The sequence below is a fragment of the Tinamus guttatus genome, unplaced genomic scaffold (genome assembly GCF_059628265.1).
Source record: "Tinamus guttatus ecotype Peru unplaced genomic scaffold, ASM5962826v1 Tinamus_guttatus_pri_ptg000639l, whole genome shotgun sequence".
In the NCBI taxonomy this organism is placed as follows: domain Eukaryota; kingdom Metazoa; phylum Chordata; class Aves; order Tinamiformes; family Tinamidae; genus Tinamus; species Tinamus guttatus.
Genome location: NW_028289173.1, coordinates 4,907,146 through 4,929,239, shown reverse-complemented (window position 1 = coordinate 4,929,239; position 22,094 = coordinate 4,907,146). Strand labels below are relative to the sequence as shown.

Here is a 22,094-nt window from a genome sequence, read left to right as displayed (position 1 = left end):
CTATCAATATTGCAATATTTTTGACAAAAGCAGTTATCTGACCAAATCCAACAATGCAACTCATAATGAATGCATTTCAGTTCCTTTTCTTTGCAATCTGAAATATTATTATTTTGGCAACCAAAGATTCCAGACACTATCTTAGCTCTGGAAAATTAGCTCTGGAACTGTTCAGTAGTTTATTCAAAATCTAAGTCTTCTCAAAAATGTAACGTTCATATATAATATGCCCCAAATCAATAGGCTCAATTTCCTCTAAATTTCTTGTGTGTCTCATTCTTTACATGTCTGTATAAACATGCTTTTACTAAAAAACAGTGTAAGTAATGCAACTGTAAATAACCTCAGCTTAAGCAGAGATAGTTTCAAGTCCGGTGCGTAAACAGATTCAGCAAAGCTGACTAGGTCCATATGAACATAGAGATCCACCATGGTGGAACTGCTGGTGGAATCAATATGGGATTTAGACATTCTAAGAAGGAGGAAACTGATGTGCTACAGTGACATATATGGTGACAGCAAGCATGATCAAAAAAAGCATAACACATTTGGGATGTTTCTGTATTTTTTAAATAACCACCGTGATTTTCCCTGTCAAATCCATTGCCCTGTCATACAAATTAGTAAACCTGGATCCGGAGCCCAGAGCCTTAGATCAGTTTTTGGCAGACCCTGATGTTCACATAGCTAGCTGGGCACAAAACCAGCGCTGTCTATTGACAAAACATTGACAGCGGCTTTTCAGAAATGCAAAGCTTCTTAGCTACAAGAATAAAAATCCTATACATTAAGTATGTTACCGAAGAAGTTTGCTGCTACAAACAGCAGCAGGGCTTTTGGGAATGCTTGTAACCTCACCATTTCAGTGCTTGCACTGCAGAAACTTAATTGCATGCCGAGGAAGTAACTCCCCAGCACGAGGCTAAGGAGAACCATCAGCTGCTCAGAATTGCAGCATGAGCCCCAGAGAGGTTGAAAATAGAACTATAACAAAGGTTTTATTAATAGACATGAAAGGGCAAACTGCACAAGACCTTACCCATCCATGCTTCACAAAACAGTCTTTCCTATTGCTTCATTCAAATACCAAGAAGAAAAAACACAACCCAGTATTGTTTCCCACCCACCTGCCTTGGCAGCCTATTGCAATCTGGCTGTAGAAGTGTCTGCTTTCAAATTTTAAATCCTCAGGGCAATTATCCCGCTCTCAGACTAAACCTCCAGAGCGTATTTCAAAAGACCTTACATCTAAACAGAGGGAATTCAACAGTGATCAATGTTCAACAGGCCATGGTGGCAATAAACTATTTACTGCCTTAACCTTTTAAGTTTGCACGAGCGAAGTGCTCACGATTCCTGTGATGAACTAAGCAAAGTGTTTGGCCGTGCGCAGCGCACACGCCGGCTCCAGTCCCCTGCCCAGCACCGCTGCCCGCCTCGCGGCCCACGCAAACAGGCTCGGGCTGGCGCTGGAGCAAGCGCCTTCTCATCACCAACCATTGTCCAGGCACATTTTCCACTTCCTTTTACTACATCCATTATCTTTACAGAGACATCTTGGAAAAATAAGTGTATCAAATGCTGGACACGTTGATTATCGTCTATTACCACCCTGATTATTAACTTGAGAAGACACAGCTTCCATGAGACATCAAAGTGCATTGAGCACACTCACTCTGCCGGTAGCTGGTTTAGATCAAGAGCTTTGCTCTTGCAAGATTGCCAAAATAAATTAAGAAGGAGGAAAGCATCATACCTATTGCATTAATGTAGTTGTTACCAAAGCTTTCCCACCACGACGCTGCTGAAATGCAGTAAGAGGAGACGCAATCCATTACAAATGGCTGAAGATACCTATGCCTTGGCAAAGTTTATGTTGTAACTTTGTATTGTTGGAGAAGCTATTTTTAAAATTTCCAAGCTGAATTACTTTTTCTTAATTAAAATGTGAGGCGACCTCTCTTCTTTTAAAGTTATGTTTGGGATTATTACATTAGCTTTTAAAATCCGTGCGACCTCTACACGGATTTTGCCTTTCCAGTCTCAGAATTTGATATGAATCTTACTGATTTCTATCACAGATGTTTATCTGCAAAAAAAGAGTGATCTGTACATTGTTCTCTCAACTGAAGCATCTCAAGATGCGGTTTTCTCTTTATGCAAAAGTAAACATATGAAAAGTTTAGTTTAAGATATTACCTGTATATAGCACAATCAAATTAATTCAAGCTTGCTATGTATTTTCAGGAAATAAACTTATTTTTGATTTTCTGTATAAAATTTAGAGATATTATTTACATTTTTTTCTTTTAATTTCAAAAAGGAGGCAAGGTACTTTCCCCCTCTTGTTAATTTTAAACACTATTTCAGTGTTTATAATCAAACACCACAGTATATACTATGCTAGAATAAGAATCAGGAAGCATGTTAAAAAAAAAAAAACGCACAACCCAACAACCCATAGCTGGATTACTAGTTAAAAACAAAAGGTGTTATATTTTCCTGAAACAGACTGCTATAGCCCTTGCAACAGAGGGGCTACCATCAGGCTTTAATAATTTTTTTGGTTCGAGAAAAAGTATGTATTTCATGATCACTCTTACTCATATAAATATTCCCTTTGCAACAAAAATAGATGTGTTTGTATCGGATGGGTTGCACATTGGTGAAGCAGATGGGGAAGAGGTTCACAGAGCCCTTCAAAACAACTAAATGAGTCAGACAAGATTATAAGAAGAAGGGTGAAAGAAGAAGAGAATTCATATGCAGTTATCCTGAGAAGAAAAAACCTAATTTAAACTCTGGAACTAGGGTAATCAAACATTTGTTTTTTTTAATATGAATAATATCTTGGGCAAGATCTGTGTAAATCAAGACGTACACAGGTCTAACCTCTCTAATTCTGTTCAGCTGCTATCTCTTCCCAAAAGGTGCATGGAATGGGAGGTAACTTCAAAGTCTTGTCTTAATTCAAAACTTACAACCATTCTATGATGATGACAGTCCCAAAGGATGCCATAAGAATTAGCACTTTAAAATATCAAGTTCTTTATTCTCACATAGGTACTTAGGAACATCTGTTTAAGACTGCAGGCAAGAAAACTGAAAAAAGCATCAGCTGTTATGATGGATACATAAAACCAAAGAAAGCATGTGGATGAACACATTTTCTGTTGCAATTATTAACATCATGAGTAATGATTATACAGACATACCTAATACTATTTACAATTTTCCCTTTTATATTAAAAAAAAAGAATTCCGCATAACACAGGCCATATGACTTCACTCAGTGATTCTTCTATCAAGCTGTATAAATAGCTAGTAGTTATTTATATCTCGCAGGCAGATATCCAAACTTGATTTAAAGACTGCAAGTAATGGAGAATCCTTGATGTCCTTTGGTAAGCTGTTCAGATGCTAATTGTCCTCACTCAAAAAAATTTGCACCTCTTCTCTAGTCCGAATGTGTTTAGCTTTAGTTTTCAGCACTACATTTCTGTGTAATTGCCTGCTAGGTTAAAGACCCTGTAATATCAAACATCTTTTCATGGTGTAGTGAAGATCAAATAGCTCCCCTCCATTTACTTCAGTGAGCTAACTAGAGGGGTCTCCTCATGTCATTTATTGGGAAATTTGTTTTCCAGTTCTAAAAATCACTCTTTCACCTCTTCCCTAAGTCTTTTCCCATTCTTAACATACTCTGAAAAAAAGAATAGCTGCAATTTTCTGCTAAAATGAGCTTGCATGGGCAATATTGACTCCTTATTTCTATTCAGGAGTCTTCTGTTCATACAGGACCCTAGCTGTTTTTTTTCTATCATTGCATAGTGCGTAGTTCCTCATCTACCACAATCTGTAAATTCTTCTGGAATTTCTACTTGCCAGGAGACACACTTTTCTCTTTTTCTTTTTCTTTTCTTCTCCCATTTTAGATGACTAAGCTGCTTTGAGAGACAGAGGCGGCCCCTTCAGCACAGGATGGGACCCAACGGACCCCCTGGAGGCCAAGTGACCCCCTGGAGCGGTGTCACACAGTGCCCTTCCCTGTCCTCCCCAAGCCAGCAGCACTGGACATCGTGCAGTTCCAGATCAAATTATCCCAGCTCACCACCTAGCGCTCTGCAGCACAATCCACCCACATCCCCAGGCCAGGAACAGCCACAGAGAAAGATGAGAGATTACATGCTATCCCAACACAGTCACCTGTATCAAACAATGTTGAATCATTGAAGTATTGAACCAGTCCAATGAAACTCGTTTTCCTTAAAAACACACAGATTCCTATCAGTTTCTTTTCCATATTTTACTGCAACTCAAAGATACCAGAAAGTTATGAGGGAAACAAAATATTAGATTTGTGAATAATTAACCTATTTGGAAAATAGGATAGGAAGATAACATGATCACAAAGACAGAAAAGCAGAGTCCATGAAAAGAAATAGGAAATATGACAGTGCTGTGTGAAAATTCTGTCTTGTTTCTGAAGACTGCTATTCCTAAAGACTGGTACTTCTGAGGACAGCAAGAATGATCAGAAAGCCAGCTAATGATTCCTCAGCATGCACTTTTTGCCTTTAAAAAATGTATGAGGTTTTTTCATTGTGGGTTTTGGGTATAGGAAGGCCTGGTTAAAGCAAATGCTGGTGTGGTTTCTCTGGGGTTTCTAACAAGGAAAAGCATCTAACTGGAAGAAGTGTTTTCTTGTGGTTTTTGAATTAATGGTAGGTTGGGAAATTTATTTGTGTTTTCAATTCATTTACAGAGCTGACCCATATAAAAGACAATTCCTATCCAGTAAATCTATCCTGTCTAAAACAGGGTTTTACTCCCCCATCCTTTAGGTAATCTCAGCAACTGGGTCCCGAGCTCAGGACCCCAAGCCAGTGCAACCCAGTAGCCACGTCTCGCCCAGCTCCTGCAAGCCCAGTTTCCAGGCAGTAATGACCCCTCTCCTGGAAGGGCCCTTGAGCAGAAGAAACACTTTGACTGCAGGCACTGGAGCTTTCCTTGCTCCCCTGCCCACACCAAAGCACCAAGATATAACTAGGCCTTTGCTGTGCTTCCCTAAAAAGCAAACTGGATAAGAATAAGATCGTAAGACATCTGCATCAGACTAACCTCTCCTGACTCTGCTGGCACCAATTAATCATCTACTTAACAAGAGAAGCAAGAGGAAGAGCGCTTATTTTTTTTCTTCTTCCCCCCCCCCCCCCCCCCGAGCTCCTTTGCTGAATTAAGCTGCCTTGATGAAGATAGTTTACCTCTGTCAACATCTTTAACAAATTAGGGACCTCGTCAGGATTAATCCAAAATGAAAAGAGAAAACAAAAAAATCTCCTAGGCCATGCAAACAAGAAGACCCTACCTCCCAGTTTCGTGTCACAAGGTTATGCCCCTGCATTTATTTCCTGAGTCACATCGCGAAAATCCTCCACCTGTGGGTGCGGGTGATGAGATGAACAGGACTGGAGCTCCTGAAATCCATGACCTTTGTCACGGTGCCTTATAAGACTAAAACACTGAGCAAGTGTACCCTAAACCCTGCTTAACTAAGGAAGAATTTTACCACCTTTTGGGTTCATGCTGCTAGACCAGTTCTGATTTCCCCTGCAGGGCATTTATTGACCTTAAGAACATTTGGGAAACATAACTCTCAATGAGGAGTAACTTCAAATAGGGAGAAAATAATTTTTTACACTGTGAACACACTCGATTAGAAAACTAGCAATAAATGGAAAGGTTTGCCCAAGCATAAGATGCCTTTCATTGTATATTGACAAGTTCCTCCATTCATCTCTATTAGCTTATATTAGTTTTATTACTTGCATGTTTGTGCCAACATCACAAGATAGATACACTTTTAAAAACTCCATTATGAAGGTTTAGTCAACTAGCCCCCACCTCAAAGAACAAAGAAAAAAGATGTTTGGAAGCATCAAGGGATGCACTGATTTTCTCTGAGTTAATAGGGAAACAACAGCAACAACAATAGAAAGCCATCTGCTTTGGCTACAGGAAGGAAAGTAAGTCATAAGAAACTTTAAGCTGGTACATTTTGGGTCCAGGTATTGTAGGAGTAAAAAGATAAAAATTTTATTTTCTCCATGTCGACTTTCTGTCTCCAGCATGAAAGGGTCTGGAGAATACAAAGTAAACTCTAAAATGTCTGTAATGTGACCAAAAAGCATTAAAGTTATTCTTTTATACATCTGAATGTACAAAGGGGCCTTGATTCTAATTTACTGAGGGCAACAGCACAACATCTTTCAGGAGAACGTGTGTATATACACCTGAACTTGTGTATGCACATGTGTATGTATGTTCACGCCAGAATGTGTATGTACACACACCTGTATATCCATGGAGGCACAAAAGTGTCACTCAAGCATACCCACTTGTTCACAGACCACTCATGGCTCTGTGTGAATCTGCTAAATATTATTTTAAGGATTTTTAATTAATGTTATCTTTTAATTTGTCTAACTCTTTTTTCCACTTAAATTTGTTGATAGCAGTACTGTTTTCAAGTCATTACATGCATTATACACATTATAAAGATACAGAATATCTACCAACCCGTTTTCTTCAAGAACACAACTTTAAAGAGAGCAATTAACATCTAAACATTAAAATATTTTTTTCTCAAGCAATTTCTTGTCATAAATCAAAAGGGGAAAAAAAAAAAACTTGACATGCAAGTTTCCACAAGTTGTCTCGATATCCAACATCTGCTTTGGGCTTTAAATATAGATACATCTAAGAATACATAATGATTATGTGTTCCAAAATAGCAGGAGGCAAGTTCCATTTGCTCAAGGAAAATTAATGCATCTCTCAATACTTTCAAGCACCATTTTTTGCTACTACACGACAAGAAAAAACATTATAATATGAGTAAGACCTTAGTTGCTATTCTGCTTTAACATAACTTACAAAAATACAACTTGTTGCATTGTTCTGTATATTGTGCATAATAATTTATGAAGATTTTCCGATGCTATATTATGGAAGCGCATTATGAATTAATGAGCAACCTAGACTATATATCACCAAAGGAAAAAAAGAATGACGTGCTGCATTCTAACAGCTGCTAAAAGCCATAAACAACAGCATGATATTTGCCAGTCACTGAAACAGATCTGCTTTTATAAAGCAACACTATTTGCTAAAAAAAACCCACCTCACTTGTCCCAGTAGGTAAAATCCTTTGGTCTATAGACCAGAATAAAGCACAAAAAAATCTGAACAGACATCTGCTAGGTTTCCCTCGAACAATGAAGTGAACCTCATCCCAATCCCAAAATTCTTCATCCCAAAACAAGTCAAAGGCAGAACATAAAACACCTTCAATTTCTTTTACAGAACAACTTTACTGAAGTATCCTTTTGTTTTCTCAATAGCCACAAGGTCTCTTGGCTTTCCAATCATTTATATAAATATCACTTTTCTTTGCTTCACATACAGACTTACTGTTTTGGTTGACATATTCTCAGATCTTAAACATGCAACTCTGGAGGCCATGCAGCTTGGCTGCATTTGTTTTCAGAGCGCCATGGTAAACCAGCAACAGCCCTGATGCGCCTATGGCAGGCATACTGTGACACTCCCATGGCAGGCATACTGTGACACTCCTGCATCTGTTAGCACCAATTCTCACAAAACGGTACCAACATAAGCCTGGAAATCCAAAGAAATATCAAAGGCAACGGAAAGGAGATGGGGCAATATGGCAAGCTTCAGCGAACAGAGAGCAAAAATGTGGATGCAGACTTCTTGATACACTTTAGGCACCCTTTAATTTCAAGGTGTGAGGAATGTATTTCAGGGACACCTTTAAGAACAAAATGAAAATGCTTTTCTGAATTGCCTGCTTTTCAAAAGCATTATAGTGATGGCTGAAATATTACAGCTATTGCCACAAGGTACAGAAAGGGCTGGCATCACGGGAATAATCACATAAGAAAGCAGTTACTTAATAAAAAGTTAAAGAGGAGGCTTTGTCTTAAGGTTCTTGGGAGATTTCTGACACTATAAATAACTCTGGTGTTTTAACCAGCAAAACAAACTGCATCACTCTTAGTGTATCTACACATAGACTAAGAGACTCTTACTTTTTGTCCTTGGCTGTAGTCAACAATACATTCTGGAACTGCACAGGGGAAAAATAACTGCTTAACCCTTACTTGAGGGCACATGTAGGTTCTCTGGAGATTTGAGGAGCTGTATATTTTAAGGTTTCTAGAACACAGGAAGAAAGCACCAACAAAAGCATTCACCTTCTTCTGCACTTCTATGGGGGGAAAAAAAAAAGGAAAAAAAAGAAAAAAGAAAGACAAACCTGGTCATTGCTGGGGCGGGGGGCACTGTGTGAGAGTGCAGCAGTGAAAATTGCCACTAAGACCCCGACGGGAAATGTGCCTTAGCCTTCATGTTATTCCCATGCAGCTTTTCACTTGCTGAAGGTGGATGGGCAGAACTTGGAGAATTTGGCACCTGCACAATCACAGTCTGTGAAGTGAGCAATTTAGCTAAACTACGGTGACCAGGAGTGTCCCTCAGCATCAGGATCAAAATTAATTCTGTTTAGGCCAAACACACACACACACTGGGCTTCCTCCTATGTTCTGTACATTGTACGTGGTTTCTAAGGGGTCCAAATGCCAGAGGAAATAAGTGCTTATCTGTCAAAGAGTCAGGAAAACAGAACAACAAAGGTGGAGGGAATTAAAAAAAAATTCTTTTGCTGTCCTACCCCCAACTGAGAAGAGCTTGGCGCTTCCTCTGATTCCCAGCTGTTTCTAGTGCATTTGGCTTTAATCAGGTGCAGAGCAGGAACTCAACATCCTGTTGCCTTGCTCTGATTAGGAGGAGTCAAATTCTACAAATTGGCAGATTTCTTCTTTTAGTGTTCCTTATTTGATGAATCATTTGTTTTAAAGTATTTGGAAAGGGCATTACCAAGGCAGCAGACCCAGCCTGTTGCTATTTCAAGCCTATTTATAACCCCTGTGCTGCAGAGTTCCAGCTGAATGCAGTTTCTTCATTTTTAGGACACAGAAAAGGACCTTCCTATTAAAGCAGCGTCACAAAAGAAGAGTGATTAAAAAGCAGATGCACCTATAACCAGTAAAAAGACAGTAAAACCCCAGAGAAGGGATCATTTTTGAAGCAGCCTCTTTGGGTTACCTAATGGTCTCCTCTTTAATGTCCATTCTAAATGGACACTAAGCCAGTTTGAACATTTCAATGATTTAAACTATTTCTAAACTAAGCATTGGAAGCTCCACCTAAAGTCTGAAAGCCATGCTCTCTGCCTTCTGACTTGACTCTTTTCTCATAAAGGTTTTGAAGTCATAGCTTAACTGACTTAGCACTGCCTGCTTTTCCACACAAAGCAGCAACAACCCTGCAATTCTAAACATGCAACTTTGGGGGTCAGAGAGTTACTAAATCAGCAGGTGTAGTTTAGAACAGGAGCATAAATGTCATTAAAGGCTTTATCTCTTTGTTCAATTCAAGGTAATTATTTCTCTAACTGAAAATGATATAAAACATGCATTTAAAAAAAGTGTACAGAAACACATAATGCAAGTATCTAAAATGTTTCACCTCCTTCAACATCAAAAAATAGCAAGTACAAGAGAGGAACACACATTAGTTCTCCTTTTCACTTTTCTTTTTACTCCTGATTAAACTTAATAGAAGCAAGTCAAAGAAGGGATGACATTCCACCCTACCCATCCACAGGATTTCCTCTTCCTTCTTTCTGCTTTCCCTTCTCTAACTTAAAAAAATACATAAATACATGCTGCTAACCACACTAGAAGTGTTTTAGAAGTAGGAATAAACTTTCTAAATTATCCTTATCATTTATGGAAGTATCTCTTTCCCAATGGAGAACTCGTACTCGTTTGGGAAGTCTAGAAATACATATGTGTAAGTTTGACTCAGATGCTAATCAGTTTAGGTTCACTACAAAGCAAGAAATTGCTGGAAACACAGTACCTGGCATCAGTTTCTATATGTTAGTCAAAATTGTTGGAGCCTAGAAAGCCTACAATATTGTACTTTCTTTTCAGGTTTTCATCACCCGCAGTTACAAGCTGCCACCCAATTTTATAGCGAATTATATCTAAATCATCATCTGCCGCACGGAAGTCTAGCTCCTGTATGCTTGCTACCAATGTCTCAATGGTAAAATACAATTCTATGCTATAAAAAAATGACAAGAGAACCACAGATATCCCCCCAACAAATCAGCAACAGCTCATAAGAAGTAGATTTGCCTGGTGATGTTGTGTCCAACACCTGTCAATTGGGAAATCACCTAAATAAAACTCAGATTAAGACTTTTCAGATGCTCTTCTGAAGAAAAGCAGTTGCAGCAAAGAAACAACTCTAATCAGTTCCTCATTGACTCTCTCAGCTGGGTCTCAGCTTAGAAAAGATCCAAGTATGCCACTGGGCAAACAGGAAAGCAATGCAGTAGAATCTTTCACTGAAGAAAAGCTCAAGGAAGTTTAAATATTTGGACTATATTTGCCTAGATTTCACATTCAGGCAAATAAATATAAGGCACAGAAAAATCTAATGCCAGTGTTTTACCCAAAATATATTGATAATACAGGTTTTATAAAAAATACAGATTTTAGAAGCAATGAGGAGCTTAACAATGAACTATTACATGAGAAAGGTAAAGATAACTGACAGGGATTCTTTGAACCTTTCCACTGTCTTGTTTAAGAAAACAAGTGTTAGAAAGAAGCTTGTTTGATAATTCCGTCAGTCATTAATTAAGACTGAAATAACACCAAATATCTTACCAAATGCCAGTGCAGACTACCTGTAAGTAAACTTTAAAAAGTCAACTACAAAGAAACTATCAGTAACATAATTTCAAAATAAAATTTCAAGTGGTTTTCTTTTCTGAGTGACATTCACTACTTATTGAGCTCAAATACAGCATTATTAGCAGAAGAATATTAGATTAAATTTACTTCCTTTAAATTTGAGCTGATTTGTTTATGCTACATTGCCATTATTACATGAAGTATTTCCATTCCGATATTCTTCTCTTTTTTTCCAAGTGTTCACTTAAAAACCTACAACTGATTTTACTCAACTGGTAGATAAGCAATACTCAGATTATATTTAGTTCCAGAAATTACTCTTGTCCTGTTGTGCCTATCCAAACTAAGTTTCATTACAAATTATATCCCCATTTGGTATCCAACTGTGCCTGATATTTTTCATAGGATAGGCTTTTGGCATTCTGAAATATTCAATAAAAGCAGAAGAAAATCTTAAGTTCTTATTTTCACTAATGGAGGGATGGAAAGCATTGAGGGGTTTAGGTTTTTGTACTTCAGTTTGGAAACATGTCACATCAGGTCATGGCAGATAGCACAAGAGAGGGAGTGAAGCAGTGATAGGCTTGGGCTTTTGCTCTCGTTTTTTTAACATGGCAATATGAACCACAATGAGGTATCCATCTGATTTAAAATTTTGAGTGTTTGCTCAAAGGGTTTTCCTGCCTTAAAATGTACTTTGGGAGAGGGTTTTTGAGGGGATGGTCATATGTATTTTAGAAGCATAATTTATCCTAAGCAGGTATGTATTCCTTCACAAAAATCTCTGCAAGCCTGTACATGATTAAATGAGCCATTAAAGCATTTACTGACACATATCAAAGGGAATGTATTTTCTAGAGCCAACATAATCCACTTGGTAAATAAATACATTATTCCATAAACATACCAATTTTTATAAATCTGTTTTGCCAATGGACTGTACTGCCTCTGTGAGCCAAGACAGTCAGTTGGCTGCATTTTCACATCCCAGAGCATTAAGCTAATTGTTCACAAGGACTCTGAAAGCATTTAAAAATAAATAAAGCACTGATTTTTGTAGGCTTGAGTCAGGTTCAAGTCTAGTGTATGGGTGCAGCTCCATATGCCATTTACAGCAGGGCTGCAATGGTTGTACAAACCAGTTCTTTAAGCAGCAGCGGGAACAACTGAGCACTGCTGTCCTGATCTAAATGGGAAAAGTATTCTTGTTTTCTGATTCACTGAAGTAAAACATGCTAAGTGCCAAGTGACACTTTTCCCAGTTGTGGAACAAGCCTCTAAAAACTGAAGTTTATGCTGCAAATGGGAGCTGTTTTAGCTACATAAGCCTAAATGGCACTTTTAAAAGATGTGTTCTGCAAACACTTACAAATGTTCTTGCCTTTAAACTTGTGCGTAGCACCTTCAAAACATTTCCATGCTTACAGTTAAGCTACAAATTAAGTGATAAAATTGCATTGTTTCACAAATTAGTATTACTTTCATACATACACAAAACATAGAATCCAAACACCTTTCCATGCCCTAGTGCTTTTGCATACTGAGAAGACTGTCTACAATACGTAATACGCAAAGGCAGATTTAATAGCCTTCACTCATATAAACTAACAGCTGGACTCAGTAAGGTCTTTCCTTCTATAACCAGAACACAAAAATAAATGTGTATTATATATTAAATCTAAAAGGCAAAATTATTGGAATATAGCTTCAAAACCATAGCAATGTTTTAATTAAAATATTCAAAAAAAGCCCCTAGCTCCCCTCCCTATTTCCCGCCCCCCCCCCCAACAGATGGTGGAAATGAGTTCCTGTTAAAGGACTTCTAAAGAACTTTTTCTTAAGGACCCCATATCACAGTCCTAAGAAGTGGAAAAAAAAATCTCCCCCTCCCCTCTTCTCCACTTCCCTTTTTCCACTAGAGCAAAGGATGCCCAAGTGTTAAGGTCATTAGCCAGTTGGTTTTTGCCTCGCACACATATGCTCATTAGTCAAACAGGATCTAATAAGATAGCTGTCTCAACATCTTTCTTTGGGATGAAGAAAGGACAGAAGGGCACATGAATTTCCTCTGCTGCCAGCACCTTAATTAACCCCAGAACAAAACACTCACGCACACTCACTAAAGCACCAGCCCTGCTGCTGCCACCGGGAGCAGATCTGCACTACCTGCACCACAGCGAGGACCTCAGCTGCAACTAAATGCACCCAGGTGCCTGAGCATAAAGTTCCCCTCCAAACTGAGCACGCCGTAGGTGGCTATTCTAAAAGACATACTGCCATCAGCCACGAAAGCTGACATTTATTGACACATACACTGGTGACAGAAACAGCCTCTGTGAATACTTTACTGTAACGAGATCAAGGTAAGCACAGCATGTCACATTTCAAAATTCCACCTTTTCACATGAGGGCTCAGAAAAAAAATGCATAAATATCACGGAGGCATACCAGTGTGCTTCATCTTTCTTTTATTTAAATATGGCTCTGTAAGGCTAAGGATTCAGCTCAGCCATTGACTTCCACTGCAATTTTGAGCAAGTCCCCAAAAGAAAATGTCTAGGTCCTTTGCATTTAATGACGAAGTTCTGGCTAATTGCAGTACATCTAAGATTCCATCCTCAATCATGATGATTTTCAAAACTCCAGAATATAAAGAATGTATTCCAGCTGCTCTTCTTTCTACAGCTTAAATCCATCTTTTAATTCATCTTCTTGTTGCTGACATCCCAACTATATCACTGGTAGTATCTGTCTCACTTTGTCATGACGAACGTCTTGAAGAATCACGATATCTCCTGAGGAAGGTTGAGCATGCAGAACTCCCACTTCCTGGGACATTGATTTAAGCACCAGAAAAGCAGAGGACTACTCCAGACAAGTTTTTAATGAAAATGACTATGACTATATAAGTCAATAAAATGAGCTCTGTCTTTGGGAAAGGAGAGGCTTAAGCTCTTCCTTTGATTCACCTTCCAGAGCAAATTCCCCCTCTCCACAAAAGGGACCTATGGAGAGTCACTCAGACTGTACCTAGTATGGGGTTACACTGATGAGATACTTACCAATCTAGATTATGACCTGTTAATGTTTCACAAGTGCAAACAGCACTCTGGAAATGGATACAGCACCCTGATACACCCTGATACAGCAGCAACTCAGAGAAAACCTCTACTTGGCCCGGTCAGCTCCTTGGGACTTGACCAGAGTAGAGGTGCCTGTGCTGGCCCAGTACACGAGAGACCCTTTTAAAGGCTTTTTAAAGACTGACTAATTACTTACAGATTTGCTACACAATATTAGCAGAGGACGGAAATCTTGAAAAAATGTTCCCAAATCAACAAAACAAAATGCCAGTTGCAGTTTTATCTGGCAAATTTATGAAAAATGACTGAATGGAGTTCACGAGCTTGCTGATGTTGAACTGGGAGAAGTGTGGAATTCTTCAGCACAAAAACCAGACCTTCTATATTAGGCACATAACTGTTGCTAAAGAAGGGAAAGGCTAAAAAGGGTAACTGACCATAGATGTATTTTAATGATGTATTTATGGAAGTTTACTGGGAGGAGGAATGGGGCCCATGGAGGGAAGAGACAAGGAAGAAGGGCCTATGAAACCCATAGAGTCAGCTTAAGTAGCCACTACCTTTTAAATTACCAGCTGCTAGGATAAAAACAGGAGAGATCAATTAACCTAGGCTCTTGTTATAATTTACAAAGTATTTCGGACAAAAATTGGCTTTAAGACTTCTGCAATACCTCATGAAATTTTTTTGTGTTTCCTTTTACTTCAGTTTTGACTAGTTAAATCCCTTATCTGTCATTAGAGACAAGCTACCTTAAACCTAACTTCTCCTATCCAGTTAATTTAATAATGCTGTAAACCCAGTGCCTGCAATATTACTCTCTCACAGCAATTGGTCTGCAGCACTGCTAAGAATATTGAGCAAAAGGAGTTAATATAAAGAGAAGTATTTTTTTCTGTTAAATCCAATGAAGAGTAATAAATGAATGAAAATTAAACCCAGAGAAATAAGCACATCTGTACTGGAAGATACATTTGAATTTCCAAACAAAATGTTACATTACTGGTACTTGACTGCATGTTGCTGCTCACACGTAGAAAAGAAAACTAGACCTGCAATTTTATATGTTGTTACAGATCCTTGATCTTATAAATACCAATATTTAGATTTATATAAAATTCTGTGTTTAAAATTCTTCCCAAATGTGGCAGATACCTCTGAGATTTGAGTGAATAAACCCTGTCAAAGTTCAGTTAATCTATGGAATTCAGTTCCTCCAACAGACTACCAAGGATAGAGCACATTCTATGGAGTTTTCATTTCTGCTTTATAACTGGAAAATCTGACATGTTTCCAAATTTAATTAGCAAGAAAAAAAAATTTTTTTTCCTCGTTTCCGAAGACATCTCATGTAACTACACTGAGCACAAGTCAACTAAACAATGCAGCTTACTAGCACGGGACAAAAGGTCATTTGGAAGGGATGTGCCTTTAAGAACTTACAAAGGCTTCATCCTCACTCCTGTATTACAAGAGGAAGCATATCTCAGTAAAGGAAGGATGCCCACTTTAAATAAGGAAATGAGTTTGCAGGATGTACACATGCTGCTTTCTATTAATGATAAGCAAAGTCTACAGAAAAAGCAAGAGCCTTCTTTAACTTTGGCAGAAGTCGTCTTCTTGTGGATTACCTGCAAAGAACTTCAAAATAAACAGACTGCAAATAAATGTCCTCTACCATTTTTTAAACCTGATTTATGTATGCATAATGGGGATTAACAATAGCTGATTACTGTAGTCTACAGACAAGAGAGATAATTACTGATTGATGATTTTATATGCAGACCGGAGGTGACAGCAGTGGCTTGAGGAACCCAAAATGACTGGTTGTAATACTTGACATTTGCTTGTTCAAACTAGATTTCTTAAGCAAAGAGGCCAGCCAAACTTAAAGTCATTTGAGGATTTGCAAATTTCTCTCTTTAAGATTAATAAACGGTCACAAAGCGATTATTATTTTCTATTAAAACCCTCTAATCTGTTTATAGGCATAATAAAAAAGGATTCTGCTTTGCAGCAAGGAAGTAGGCATTAATTGAATATCTGACCACACATTTTGAATAAAAATAGAAGTTATAGACTGCTTTGCCATAGTCCCATTTCACTGTTCTGTGGGCACATGCTATTTGACCACTAAGCTGAGGAGAATGCAGTATCAGTTATTGCACCAGACAATATATTTAAGATGGCTTTAAGGCTTTTTAAGGCCTGAAGACTGAATAGGGCATGGAAGTAACTATGTACAGAAGTCCTTAATGATTATGTAACTATTTAAAAATACACAAACATGCACACGCATTCTTTATATAGGTGTACAAATCTATCTACATGTACTTTCAGATTCAGATACAATAGTAAACTCAAAGGAAGCTCAAAAAAAATTGCATACAATCCAGTTTCACATTCCCTTCAGCAAATCCAGCATTCAGTGTTCCCTTACATTACTACTACTACTTCATAAAACATTCTGAGTTTCAAAGGGGACTTTCTGCTTGTTCCCCCTGTCCTCTTCTCCCTAGAGTCTGTAAGACAACCACAATTTCTGGCTGGCTTAAAACACTGAACAGACACGGCACAGTATTGGCTTACAGCTGTTCCAAGGAAGCAGGCGTGCTAGTCCACTGCAGCTTGGGTCATTGCATCCAAACAGCCTGTTTCCCACTCCCACTGGCATCCACTTGCTTTTCCATACAGTGCTCAGCACATCCAAGCTCGGGGCCAAACAAACACCTTAAGAAACGCTGGGTGTTGTTTCAAAGAGAAATATCAATGGATCAAATTAAAAGCAAAATTTATCTCTGTTGAATTGGCCAGCATAAGGCTTACAATCCATACACCACAAAAATCTGGCTCTATTTTTTTTGTTGCCTTTGTTAGGCTTTTATAGCAAAATCCTCAGCCAGTCTTCTGAACACCAATAAGCTGCAAAAGGAAATTGTGGCATGGAGTTAGGAACAACTGCATACCAAAGTAGCTGTAATCCTTATTTACCCTCCTCCACCATGTTACAGAAACAAGTGCAACAAACTCAGGCATGCAGACACAGGCACATGTTAAGCACTAATATACTACGACACTGCAAGTTTCTCTCTGGTGCCAGATGCTGGCAATTCTGATGATGGCGACATCGTTTTCTGCTCACATGTTAGTCACACATGTTACCTAAAGAGTAGGTTTTAAAGAAATGGTTTGAATAAAACTTCAAAAAATCTAATTTTAAAAAGCAAAAGTCTTATTACACTAGGATTATTTGTACAAGTACTTTTGGAGGTGTCAACATTTCTATTATACACCCATATGTTTAATGTTTTATTATTCAGCTGTAAAAAATTGCTATTAGGCTGAAACTTGCCAAAATTTCTTTTTTTTTTTTTTTTGGTTTGCCAAAAATTAGACTGTGTATTATATCTTATAAGTTTTCTTCTCTTTCGTTTTTTTTCAAAGAAAAAAAGAAAAAAAAGAAAGCAAGATTTACTAGGATAAAGCTCTTGTGGGTGCTTGCGTAATTCCAAAGCAAATAATTTTCCTTAAAAGTGTCTCTAGGTATTTATGAGAAAGAGGAAAGAAGGAAATTAAAACTGACCAAGCAATTTCATTTATAAATATAAGTTTCTGCATATATTTTTTCAACCAAACATTTGTAAAGATTTTCAGCAAGCAGACTTCACACACAAGTATGGCAACCAAATGAATATGGATAAACCACAACAGGTCCCAAGAGCTGTTCCTGTCTGTTGGGTCAATCATACCCAAACTGAGAAGGATTTACAAACTGGACCATAATGGTTCCTTAGGACCCATTACTTTCTGATGGGTAAATAATACATGTTTTCTAAACTACTGCCATGCCAAAATATGTGTTTGCCCTTCAGGCTCTAACGGTTCCAAGTAAACTAGTAGGATTTATCAGGTAAATAATACTTTTACAGAAGCAAAATACATGTTTAACTAAACAAATAATGCACTTAAACACTGAGTGAAATATGTAGAGAGGTGGGCAGAAATATTGTGTGTATTTAGAAGAATACTGGAAATTGACGACCAAAAAAAAGGAACTTAAAGTAACTAGAAACAAATTAAGAAATATTTAGTAGGGATGACGATTTTCCCATTTCCCAAGCATATTTTCAGAGTGCTGTCTGAAAGCATGTGTTGAAAATCAAGCCCTATATTCAATATAGGTAATGGCTACTAAAACTTTTTGTGTAGAAAAAGAAACTAGAGATGTTACAAGCCCTGAGGGCTATAGAGGCCGTCCCATTTCTCAAGTGTTCTGCATTTCATGGGACATCCTGTTATTAAGCCATTTTCCTGACCACGTCCCAGGACACTGATCTCTCACCACGCTTCTCTTGTCTCTGAACTGTCTGATCTCCTCAAACCTTCCTCCCAGATTTGCCTGGAGCATGTGAGGAAAGCACCGATCAAAAGCATGAGAATTAACCTGACGATGCTGGGAAGTGATGAAGAGCAATCCCAAAGCTTGGGAAGGGGAGATAACGCACAGAGATGGCGCAGAGAGCACCAAGGAGGAAGGAACAGCAAAAAAAAAACTGAAGGGGAAGAAGCTGAGGGCAAAGACAAAAGGCAAAGGAGGAAAGGAAAGATGAAAGCACCACAGGCATAAAAAGAGACAGGAGGGAAATATATGTCCTACGTTTTGGAATTTGAGTGTCTGCAGAGTCATTCTGCAGTCTTTGTCCTGCCCTGAAGCTTTAGAAATTTTAAGACATGGTTCAAAGAGCTCCCATGCACAGTGACCTCAAGCAGAATGATCAACCCAAGCTCAAAAAGGACTCTCGTGGCCCAGTTCTACTTTAAACAAAATGGAGGTAATTCTGCTTATTCTGAGCTGTACATCCGTTGCTTTCTGATGATATGTTGACATGACTGAATGAATGTGCAATACCCATTACCCATTTGGGGACATGCAGTCTAGTCATAACATAACAAGCAAATCCTGATTAAAATTAACAAAGCTACAAAATATACAAAATAGTGGCTTTGGAACTGGCAGGAAGAAACAGTCAACAGCTATGTTTAAGAAGAACTGAAATAGCAGAAATGATGAAAAGAGAAACTGCAGCCAGCAAAAGCGCTGCCCATGAAGGCCGCATGAGTAGCATCCAGGTAATCAGGTCTCAGAGCCTCCACTTCAAAGAGAGCTCCTGTTTTAGTCAGTTGTATGCAGTTAAAATGAAAGAAAAGTGAAGAAGTTCGTTAGCAGAAATTCTGTGCTATTTTTGTGCTGCAGCCCAGGTAAACCTTTACATTTGGGGGAAGGGGGAAACAGATACTAAAGTAAGACAAATACTTGAACAAGACTTAAATTTAGTCACAGCAGCAGAAAAAAAACGTTCTGTTTCCCTTAGATTGTTTGCTGAGCACTTCCTAAAGGGAAGGTGGCAAAGTCTGTATCGATACAGCTTTGAAAATGGTCCTGCTGAATAAAAAAAATCTTTTATTCCTGCCAGAAAGACAAAACGAACAAGATTCTCCAAACCTGATCACCGCCTCCCTTCATTTCTCAAGTTAACAATAATTCTTGAAACAACAGGCCTGGTCAAATCATCATTTGTTCATGGCTCAAGAAACAAAGGAAATTCTATATTCAGTCTGGACTTTCTACAATAACATTCAAATCTTACCTTTGACACTCAGTGCAATATGAAAGAGAACTTGTCTCTATTTCCATATCAAACAAAAAGTCTTAGAATTATTTACACTGGAGGGACAATGTTTTCTCACTTAAAATCATTTATATTTTATAATAACACACACATATATACATAACTAGTGATGCACTGGCAATGTATCAGTTTTTTTAGTGTATTTGTCGTGCAAGAAGAAAGCTAAGATTATTTCATCTGGGAAAAAAAAACGAATAGGCATGTTCTTGGATATAAAAAATGCTAAAATAAAGTTTGCTTTCTGAAAAAATTTATTATCCTTTTGCAGACAGCTTTCAGTGTTAGGTCAAATGAGGTGCTAATAAAAATTTAGTGAAAGATCAACACTAGATGTATTGATACAGCATCCAGAAATGTCTTTCCAAAGGAATCTACCAACAACACAGCCTTCAGAACACAGCCTTCAGAACACAGCATTCAGAATTGCATACAATTGGTCCCCCAGAATATTAATACTATACTACAGATACGTTCAGGAACTCTCTCTTGTATGTTTTAAAAAGCTTGTAAATGCTCACTATTCAAAAATACAAAAATATAGCATTAATTCCAGATTTAAAGACTATAAAGGATCACATGGGATTAAAATAATTAATATGGGATAAAAAATGGCAGGCAATAATTATATTTATTGTATATACCCATCATTAGGCATAAAGCAGCTATATCTGTATCCTACAGTCAGTGAACCAGCAGATCCTCTTTTTGGAACCTGCCTGGAAAACAGAGGCAAGAACTGATTTCCTGGATCCAAGGGACTTGCTCACTTACCTAAAGCTCAAGGCTCACCAGGTTGCAAGGCTGTGTTGTTTTGCAGTAGGTTCCAGGTGTCCTAGCCTACTATGGCATCATTTATTTCCCTGGTCATCTAAATACTCACCATCAAATGCTCAGTACTAGTCACTGCCACTTATCCTAATCTTTTAAAGTATAGCTGTTTGAAGCAGTTTGCCTTCCCAGCATAGCCTCCATTCCTCTCTGGAGGGGCTCTGCCAGCCTGATCCTCAGAGGAAAATCCCACTTGATCCCCACTGCTGCAAGCCACCTCCTCTTTCCTTGCATCATTAAACAGTAATAATGAAGATAGATAGTCAAAAGATTAACTTAGAAACCAAATTTGTGCTCATGATTCGGGTCTAGGGCTATAATCCCTTCTCCCTGCCCCTGTTGTTTCCAATTTCCTGTCTGGGATGTACACTAAGATGAAACGACTTTTGTGACCCATCTGAAGATGGCCCTGTCTTGATACTCTTTTTCAGGTCCACCTAGGTTCCCAATTTGGTGACCAACTGGGATATTTTCCATAACAGTTCTATTTCAAAATTTAGTACATCTGCCAGTTTTAATTAAATTGCACATACACCAATTAAGATCACAAATTAGATCTTTCAGAGTTAGTCGTACATCCATCAGACGGACTCATCAAACACATGAGCCACCAAACCGCACAAATATATTTGGCAATTATCCCAGAGTGCAAGACCGAAAAAAAATCTCCACATTCAAACAGCCTCTCTTGCCTTTAGCATTACACTCTAAGGATTAGAAAGTCAAAGAATCTTTGTTCTGCCTGTTTTTGCTAAACTTTGAACATCACTAACACTTTGTTCCTCAGAACTGATGATACTAAACCAGCCTTGTCTTTACCCACCTCTGACTTTGAGGTATGTCACACAATTGCAGAATCTGAAATGAGCAGTGGTATAAAGTGGTATAAAGATCAATGAAAACTGGCCCTTATCCACAAAAACGAGGCCTGCTAACAGTTTATCCTCAGCAAGGATTCTTATTGCTCATGAAAACAAACAAACAAACAAACAAACAAACAAAAGTCCATACAACTTCGAAGCTTGAATTTGAACATCTCCACCAGCAATATATCAGGATACTAAATCAATGAGTATTGATAATAACCATAATAATCCCTTTAAACTCACCTCAGAAACAGGAAAACGTTATATATCCTTGCCACTTTCTGATATTTCTTAGACTACTTCTTCATAAAGCCTTTTAATTTCATATACTACCATAGCTATGCCAAGCCAGTAGCTGGATGGGTAGTTGGTTGGGAGGATATTTTCCATAATTACTGTAAGAAGTTACACTGGGTATAAAAAAAAAATCTTTATTGAAGCAATCTTTCAGAAAGTCCCTAGGTAGGAATTGTCAATAGAAATAACGTATTTTGGGTAAGAAGGATTTAGAGAAATCTTTACCAAGATCCCTTTTTGGGGTACAGGGTATATGACAATGTATCCTAGGTAGAACTACAGACTTTTATTCCATTTTTCCATTCTAGCTATGGAAATTCAATCTGTCTCGATTTAATTCATCACTGATATCCCCAGTCACTGTTTCAAGCTATTTTAAATGTATTTGCACATTCTTCCTCATTGTGTAGAATAAAACGTGTACGAAGAACAGATTAAATTATTCTGATAAATGCCTGTATGAATTATAAAATGAAT

The 22,094-nt window shown here is 38.0% G+C and overlaps 1 protein-coding gene across 2 annotated transcripts in view; it reads right to left on the bottom strand.

The window, feature by feature from the left end:
- Positions 1-22,094, bottom strand: part of GMDS (GDP-mannose 4,6-dehydratase) — a 403,890-nt gene that overhangs the window by 264,885 nt on the left and 116,911 nt on the right. The gene's annotated exons all lie outside the window — the stretch shown is intronic.